Here is a 9,410-nt window from a genome sequence, read left to right on the forward strand (position 1 = left end):
ACGGCCATTATTGCGTGGGCTGAGGGTGTTATTTCATTGGTAGAGCCTCCGATTGTGTCAGAATGCTCGGTGTCGGGCAGTGCGGTTGGGTCTGGGCTGTTATTGTTCGGCTCCCCTTCCCATACTACGGATGGCTTGAACAGCCTCTCCAAGAAGATGTTGGGGGGACTACATCGTGTTTTGCGCCGATGCGTGCCAGGACATCTGCCGCCTGATTATTTTCCCGGGCTATATGGTGAAATTCAAGCCCCTCGAACTGAGCTGACATTTTTAGGACGGCGTTGCGGTAAGCTGCCATTTTTGGATCCTTGGCATCGAAGTCTCCATTTATTTGGGATATTGCGAGGTTCGAGTCCCCGCGCACCTCTAGGCGTTGGATGCCCATGGATACTGCCATGCGGAGACCATGTAAAAGGGCCTCATATTCGGCTGCATTGTTGGAGTCCGTGTACATAATCTGTAGTACGTATTGAACTGTGTCTCCTGTGGGGGACGTCAAAACGACGCCAGCCCCCAGTCCGGCCAACATCTTGGAGTCGTCGAAATGCATGATCTAGTTGGAATATGTGTCGTACTCTTTAGGGAGTTCGGCCTCCGTCCATTCTGCAACGAAGTCAGCCAAGACTTGCGACTTGATGGCTCGTCATGGCTTATAAGTTATGTCGAACGGGAGGAGCTCAATGGCCCATTTTGCAATCCGGCTCGTTGCGTCACGGTTGTTTATAATATCGTTAAGTGGTACTTCCGAGGCTACTGTTATTGAACACTCTTGAAAGTAGTGTCATAGCTTCCGGGACGCCATGAATACCGCGTACGCAATCTTTTGATAATGCGGGTACCGTGATTTGCAGGGAGTCGGGACGGTGGACACATAATAGACCGGCTTTTGAAGAGGTAATTTGTGTCCGTCCGCTTCTCGTTCGATGACGAGCACTATGCTTACAACCTGATGTGTTGCTACAATGTATAATAGCATTGGTTCGCCAATGTTTGGCGCGGCCAGGACTTGGTTTGTTGCCAGTATGGCTTTTATTTCGTCGAGTCCGGCCGTGGCTGCATCCGTCCATTTGAAGTGTTTGGTGCGCCGAAGGAGGCGGTAAAGGGGTAGGGCCTTTTCTCCCAAGTGGGAGATAAAGCGGCTTAGAGCCGCCACGCATCCGGTTAACTTTTGTATTTGTTTGAGGTCCTTTGGGATATCCAGTTGCGACAGAGCTCGGATCTTGGCTGGATTTGCTTCAATTCCTCTACCGGATACAATGAAGCCCAAGAGCTTTCAGGCTGGAACGCCGAAAACGCATTTTTCCGGGTTGAGCTTGATGTCGTATGTTCGAAGGTAATCAAATGTGAGCCTCAAGTCGTCTACTAGAGATTCAACATGTCTTGTTTTGACGACCACATCATCTACATATGCCTCCACTATTTTGCCGATCTGGCTTGCCAGACATGTCTGAATCACGCGCTGATATGTTGCTGGTGTTTTTGAGCCCGAAGGGCATCGTGTTGAAGCAGAATGGTCCGTATGGTGTGATAAATGCCGTTGCGGCTTGGTCTGGTTCTGCCATCTTGATTTGATGGTAGCCAGAATATGCGTCAAGGAAACACAACGAATCGTGTACTGCAGTAGAGTCGATAATTTGGTCGATGCGGGGGAGGGGGAAGGGATCCTTTGGGCAAGCCTTGTTAAGGTCTTTAAAATCAACACACAGGCGCCAGGATTTGTCCTTCTTTGGTACCATCACCAGGTTTGCTAGCCAGTCCGGATGTTTTATATCTCTGATGAATCCGGCCTCCAATAGCTTTGCTAGCTCCTCTCCCATGGCATGTCTCTTAGGTTCGGGAAAACACCGAAGAGCCTATTTGACAGGTTTGAACCCTGCTTGGATATTTAAGTTGTGCTCGTCCAGCCTACGTGGGATTCCTGGCATGTCTGAAGGGTGCCAGGCGAAAATGTCCCAGTTCTCTCGTAGAAACTCTCGCAATGCGGCATCGACATCAGGGTTTAACTGTGCCCCGATGGAAGCTGTTTTATTGGGGTCCGTTGGATGGACTTGGAATTTGACTATTTCGTCCGCCGGTTTAAAGGAGCTGGACTTGGATCTTTTGTTGAGTACCACATCGTCCCTATTCACCGTAGAGCGCAGCGCAGTCAGCTCCTCAGCCGCTAGGGCTTCGAATAGTGCCTCGAGGGCCAGTGCAGCTGTCTTGTTTTCGGCGCGGAGTGCTATGTCCGGATCACTAGCGAGAGTGATGATCCCGTTGGGCCCGGGCATCTTGAGTTTCATGTACCCGTAATGGGGTATTGCTTGGAAGATTGTAAATGCTTCCCGCCCTAGCAGAGCGTGATAACCGCTGCTGAACGGAGCCACCTGGAACGTGACCTCTTCGGACCTGTAATTATCTGGCGTGCCGAACACCACATCTAGTGTGATTTTTCCTGTACAACGTGCTTCCCGACTGGGGATTATTCCTCTGAAGGTTGTGCTGCTTCGCTCAATGCGGTTCCAGTCTATTTCCATTTTTTGAAGAGTCTCCTCGTAAATGAGGTTCAATCCGCTGCCGCCGTCCATGAGTACCTTGGTAAGATGAAAGCCGTCCACTATTGGACTGAGGACCAATGCGGCTGGTGCTCGGGCTGTTCGGAATTTAGGTTCATCACTGGCGTTAAAGGTAATAGCCGTGTCACTCCATGGGTTTATTGTTGCTACTTGGTAGACTTCGGCAAGGCTGCGGAGTGTCCTTTTTCGCATATTATTTGATGTGGAAGTCTCGAAGACTGTTAATACCGTATTGGTGTCTCTGGGGTGGCTTTCTGTGGCCTCCGGAATTAGGAGATTTTCGCCAATTTTGGCCACCTGCCGGAGTATCCAACATGCTCTGAGGCTGTGAGTTGGTGTGGCATCCTCTATACTGTGAATTTTACAGGGTCCATTAAGCCATCCTTCCAGTACGGTTCCATGCCCTGTAGAGGGTTTTTGCTTTTTAGTGCTTGACCCGGGTGATTGGTGATGATGCACCCTTTTATTTCGGAGTGGGTTTGTATTCAGGGCCCGATTGTCCCAAAATTTTATTTTGATTTTCCAGGCGCTTTCCATCGCACAGTACTTTCGTACAATGGACACCAAGTCAGCAAAGCGTGTAATATCACGGCGACTTATGGCGTTGAGTATTCCCTTGTCCGTGCATTTTTCGCAGAAGATTGAGATTGCATCTTTCTCCCGGCAGTCCCTTAGTCTGTTCTTAACTAAGAGGAATCTGGCCCAGTAATGATGTACTGTTTCGTCGGGGTCTTGCCTGATTTTGGATAGATCGCATATGTTGGGGTGGGTGGGTGGAATTAAATTCGAAGCCTCACCCCATCTAAGGCTCAGAGGCCGAGGAATTTCTGAACTCGACAATTTGGATTCCTGGATGTTGTCTAATGAATCCAGCCCGTCGCCTGACTCTAAGTTCAGGTCTTGAGTGATATCCTCCCCTCCGCGGGTATCCGGCTTGGAGGGATCGGGAATCCGGACGTAGCGAGTCCTTAAGATAGATGAAGGGTCGTCGCACTGTCCCTCTACCACGACAACGTGATGGGTGACTTGGGAGAGTTAATCTCTCTCAGATCGGTTTTAGGCCCAATCTGATCGTAATCCGTAGCGACTCCCAGGGCGGCGAAGCGATCCAAGAGCTCATTTATGGAGGAAAGCTCTATTGGATCTAACTGCTCGGCGAGTTCCGAGTTAACATGAAGATTGTTTTCGATGGCCCGAGAGGTCATCGTCAGCGCAGAAGCCGAACAGGCGGTCATAAGAAAGCCACCTAACCGGAGGGTTTGGCCGACAGCCAAAGCTCCCTTAGCAACGGTGCCGTCTTTAAAGACGGGGCGAGGCATCCTTCCTAATGGCAACGACACAGAGAACTCTCAATGAAAGCACCAATGTCGGTGTCAAAACCGGCGGATCTCGGGTAGGGGGTCCCCAACTGTGCATCTAGGCCGGATGGTAACAGGAGACAAGGGACACGAAGTTTTACCCAGGTTCGGGCCCTCTCGATGGAGGTAAAACCCTATGTCCTGCTTGATTAATATTGATGATATGGGTAGTACAAGAGTAGATCTACCACGAGATCGAGGAGGCTAAACCCTAGAAGCTAGCCTATGGTATGATTGTTGATGTGTATGTCGTCCTACGGACTAAAACCCTCCGGTTTATATAGACACCGGATAGGGTTAGGGTTACATAGAGTCGGTTACAATGGTTGGAGATCTTCATATCCGTATCGCCAAGCTTGCCTTCCACGCCAAGGAAAGTCCCCTCCGGACGCGGCACGGAATCTTCCATCTTGTATCTTCGTAGTCCAGGAGTCCGGCTGAAGGTATAGTTCGGCTATCCGAACACCCGCTAATTCAGGACTCCCTCAGCGGGGTCGAGGGGCTCCACGACCTCCTCAACGCGGCTGACGCGGGCGTCGATGCGCGGGCGGCGCTTGAGCGTGAGGACGGCGCGGGAGGGGTCGCGGTCGTCGGTGCCGTAGAGGCGGACCCGCTGGGCGGCGGTGGCGGCGGCGAGGGGCCGCGCGGGGGCGTCGGTGCGGAGCAGGCGGGGCGCGAGGAAGGAGGAGAGGCGCCGGTGTGCGGCCGCGTCAGGGAGCCGGAGCTTGATCTCGACCTCCATGGGGTTGGGGTTGCGGCTAGGGCTGGGGGCGGGAGCTGGAAGGGGCGGGCGGCGGCGTCTACTCTTGGAGTTCTAGGGATCGAGAGGAGCGGACGAAAAAACCTCCAAAAAACCTATAAAAAAAACCAGTAAATTGTGGGACGAAAATAAAATTCGGAACGCGGACTACCAACTGAGACATTAGAAGTAAAAATAATAACTGGTAAATTACATCCAAATACACTGTATTATCTTGCAATGCAAACTGTTCTTGTGGAAAAATCGCAATGATTACTAATCGGTACTTATGGTTCAATAAAGTAGAGTATCCTGCAACATCCCGCAAAACAAAAAAGGTATCCGGCAACAGAAAGCCTGGCCTGGGGCAGATAACTGTACGCCGCTGCCGTTGCTCTGGCCCGACCCTGGTCAGGTGGTTGGTGCTACCGTAAAAACCTTCCAGGGCTCGTCGCCGGACTGTCACTTTGGATGCACCACCCATCGTCGTCTGTCTTATTGCTTTTCATGAAATCTGGGCTAGGCCCTTTTCCTCAAGAGATAATAGTGGCACTGTAATTTTCTTTTACGCGGTGTTTTGTTTGGGCTGGACCGGGAAGTGCTGGGCAAGTTAATAATGGCAGGGAAAAAGCACGCCCACGGAGATTCGGCAGCCTCCTCTCCCTCACCTGCTCCGCTGCTATAAAAGCAGTAGCCTCCCTTCCCGCAAGACGGCAAGAGAGAACTCCTGTTCTGCGATTCGGCAAATCCAAATCCAAAGCCGACCTACCAACCCCCTTCCCTCCCCCCTCGCAGCGTCCCCTCCCAAGCCCTAGCGCCTGCCATGGACCGCGCCGCGTCCCTCCCCGCCAAGCGCGCTGCCAAGCCGTCCCGCGGCGCCCGTCGGCTTGGGCGCCAGCTCGCCGGCATCCTGCCCCCGCGCCACATCGTCTTCCAGAAGACGCCGCAGGACACCCTCGAGGCCACCTAGGTCCAGGTCCCCCTGAAGCCCGGCCAGCTCAGCGGCCCGGAGAACATGTTCGACGTCCTGTTCAAGGGGGAGGAGGAGGTGACGGAGGGGGCGGCTTCCAGCGACGACGGCGATTCCGCGGCCGGCGACGACGACGACAAGGCCGCGGCCGCGGAGGGCGACGACGACGGCGAGTCCGCGGCCGGCTACGACGACGACAAGGCCGCGGCCGCGGAGGGCGACGACGACGAGGCGTAGGCCGGCGCCTACGGCGAGGCGGGGGCGCAATGGGGCTACAAGGCCTTCTGCCCGGTTCGAGTATTAGTACCTGTTTTCTTCCATCGTACTGTAGGATTTAGTTTCATCCGAACGCACTACATGCGTGTTTTATCGCTGAAACTTTCTGTTCTGTGGCGCCGCATTGGATCTGGAACTTTGGAACGTTTGGCTACCCCTAGAGTATCTCATATATCTGGTTCTGTTCCTGCGATTTGCTATGTATTTCGTGGCCCTGTTGTGGATCTAGACATTCGAACTGTTCCCGATCTTCGATTTGCGGTGCCTCTAAGTTTGGTAGCCCGTACGCAGACTTGAATTGTTGATTTGCTATATTTCACGATGTGCAGCAAGTTATTGTATATGCTCATTGCTGTTAATTGGCAGTTCGTCTTGCGCCATCTCCTTCAAAAAAGAAAGTAGTCTAGACTTTAATCAGTGGCACATGCATCGTCGTAACACGAAACCGCCATGACGTCACGCTGGAGTGCAACTACTCCGTACTACCCGTTCGGATAGGGGCATCGATTAATGCGAAGTAGAGTATCTTTCTTTTTAGACCACAATACCTTGTTAATTTAATGCTAGCATCAACAGTGCGGGGCAGTTCCAGTCCCAAATCGCAAAGTGCACGCGTGACCGGGAACTAAACAATGATTAATTACTACAGTAGTCTTTTTTTACGGCACCAACAGTGCGGAGCAGTAGACGTTTTTCCCTTTCTAATGCAAGGTTTATCTTGACTTTTTTCTCGTCGGTAGCACGCAGCCACGCCGCCCCCTTTTTGTCCTGACCGAGCACACACCTCGCCGTCTCGTCCCCTGGATGGAATAGTTACACGGTAAATTATTAGGAGTGGGACTGGGTGCTTTGATCGCTGATGTAGGACGAGAAGATGAGGAACGTGTGGAAGGTGACGTGCTGCCCAACATTAAATCCTGACCCAGATGATCACCTTGTGCTCTGGCTCATGGATGAAAGATTTGGTAGAAGAGTCATTAATTAATATGTGAATTATCTTGTACAGTAGAAAAATGGTGCACGTAGTATATCAGCGTGGACTGTGGCTGCGACATTGAGTCCCTGATTAGCGATCGATCAAACCAGTTGTGTTGTGCTTGTGATCTGCTGGTTCTAGTCCTTCACGCGAAGAATGCTAAGCCCTACTGGCCTCCAGATTTGTCACATTCTACTAATATCGAAGGAGCAGATTTAGGACGCTCCAGCCGCCGCGACATCTAAACATGGCTCGGAAGGGAATAACTGACGTGCCCCCAGAAAAGAAGGGGAATAACTGACGTGGCAACTGAAGTAAATTTTCAACGTGCCAGCGCCCAAGTAATCTCAGACGCGAAGAAGTCGTGGCTATTAAGCGCATGTAGATTGGTTCAGTGAGTCGGCCAGCGTCTGTACCGTGCGTCCATGTCACCTATAGATCACAGTGTAGACAACACGTACAAGGGGGCGACTGTTTGGCCGGCTCTAACTCTCCAACTGCCTTTAGATCAAGCTAATTAAGCGAGTTGATTTCTTTGTGATCTGCCGTGTGTTTGCATCAGATCTGATAACGCTTGCCTAACACTGTGATCTATAGGTGACATGTACGCACGGTACAGACCATGGCCGACTGAACATGCCCTGGTCGTTCGGAAACTGTTTTTTTGGAAAATTCGCAAAACAAAAAAAAAGACATCCTGACACGGAATGCAGGTTGTGTGTGCTATCTGGCCTGGGGCGGATAGCGCTACGCCGCTGCGGTTGCTCAGGTGGTGGGCGCTGCTGTGCGAGTTAATAGTCCCTTCGCGCAGGAGAGCAACGCTTCTGCGATTTGGCAACCCAAGTCGCAAGCCAACCCACCAACCCGCTTTCTCCCACCTCGCAGTAGCAGCGTCCGCTCCCACGCCCTAGCCTAAGCCTAAGCCCTGCCATGGATCGCGCCGCGTGCCGCCCCGCCACGCGCAGGCCCTCCCGCGCCGCACGTCGCCTCGCGCGCCAGCTCGCCGCCATCGTGGCCCCGCGCGAGATCCTCTTCGAGAAGACGCCGGAGGACACCCTCGAGGCCATCTACGTCGACGTTCCCCTGAAGCCCGGCCAGCTCAGCGGCCCGGAGAACATGTTCGCGGTCCTGTTCAAGGCGGAGGAGGAGGTGGCGGCTTCCAGCGACGACGGCAAGTCCGCGGCCGGCGACGACGAGGAGGCCCCGGAGGGCGACGGCGACAACGAGGGTGCGGAGGACGACGACGGCGGCGACAAGGCCAGGGCCGCGGAGGGCGGCGACGGCGACAACGAGGGGGCGGAGGACGACGACGGCGGCGACAAGGCCGCGGCCGCGGAGGGCGACGACGGCGACAAGGCCGCGGCCGCGTAGGGCGATCGACCACGACGAGGCGCAGGCCGGGGCCGCCATGGAGTTGCAAGGCCTTCCCTCCGGTTAGAGCACCTCGTGCTTGTTTCCTTCCCAGGATTTGTTACTTCTGAACGCGCTACATGCGTGTTTTCTCGCTAGACCTCTATGTTTCATGGCCGAATGGTGGTGTGAACCTATGCGCGTAGGCATCTAGATTTCGATTTGTGCTGGACTGAACGTTTGGCTGCCCGTAGAGCATCTCATATTTGGTTATGTTCCTACGATTTGGTATTTGTTTCGTCGCCCAGTTAATGTTGGTGTGGATCTATGCGTAGACATTCGGTCTGGATCTTTGATTTGCGTTGCTTCATCATTTGGTAGCCCGTATATGCGCCTTGGTCATTGTCGCATACTTGAATTGTTGTTTGCTATATTTCCCGATGTGCGGCAAGTTTATTGGCCTCGAATAATCACTCTGCTGTGTGCCGCTCGTTGCGTTGTGGAACGATTATCAGTAGTAGTGTTGTGGATCCATGCTCGTTGCTGTTAGTTGGCCATTTGTCTGCGCCCTAAGAAAATACTCCGACCATCTCCCCTGGCTAGACTTTAATCAGTGCCACATGCCTCGTCGTAATACGAAACTGCCATGACGTCACGCTGCAGTGCAACTGCGCCGTACTACCGTCCTGCCAGGCGTTCGGATGGGCATGCACCCCCCCTCCGGCGATGATTTCATCTCATCTGGATTAATGCGTATTCTTTTTGTCATGTTATTTAATGCTACTACCACTAGTGAGTACATCTACAGTGCGGGGCAGTTACTATCCCAAATCCCGTGCACGCATGACAGAATCTAATTAATCATTTATTACTACGGTAGTCTTTTGTTACTGCACCTAAATCTGGCCCGCAGTCATGGATATAATAGATGGTTTTTCCTTTCTACTAATGCAAGGGTAATCTTGACATTTTTCTCGTCGGTAGCACGTAGCCACGCTGCCCCTACTGGTCCTGAACGAGCACACACCTCGCCGTCTCCTCTCCTCCCCTTAGACGGAATGGTAACACGGTAAATTAGGAGTGGGACTGGGATCATGTAGGACGAAAATATGAGAACGTGTGGAAGGTGACGTGCTGCCCAACATTCATGATCCAGATGATCACCTTGCGCTCTGGCTCATGGATG

General features: G+C 52.8%; 1 pseudogene; it reads right to left on the reverse strand.

Moving 5' to 3' along the window:
- Positions 1 to 5,217: 5,217 nt before the first annotated feature.
- On the reverse strand, positions 5,218 to 5,916 carry LOC125537619 (uncharacterized; annotated as a pseudogene).
- Between the last annotated feature and the right edge of the window lie 3,494 nt (positions 5,917 to 9,410).

This window comes from Triticum urartu, chromosome 2A, assembly GCF_056163025.1.
Source record: "Triticum urartu cultivar PI428250 chromosome 2A, HENAU_Tu73, whole genome shotgun sequence".
NCBI lineage: Eukaryota > Viridiplantae > Streptophyta > Magnoliopsida > Poales > Poaceae > Triticum > Triticum urartu.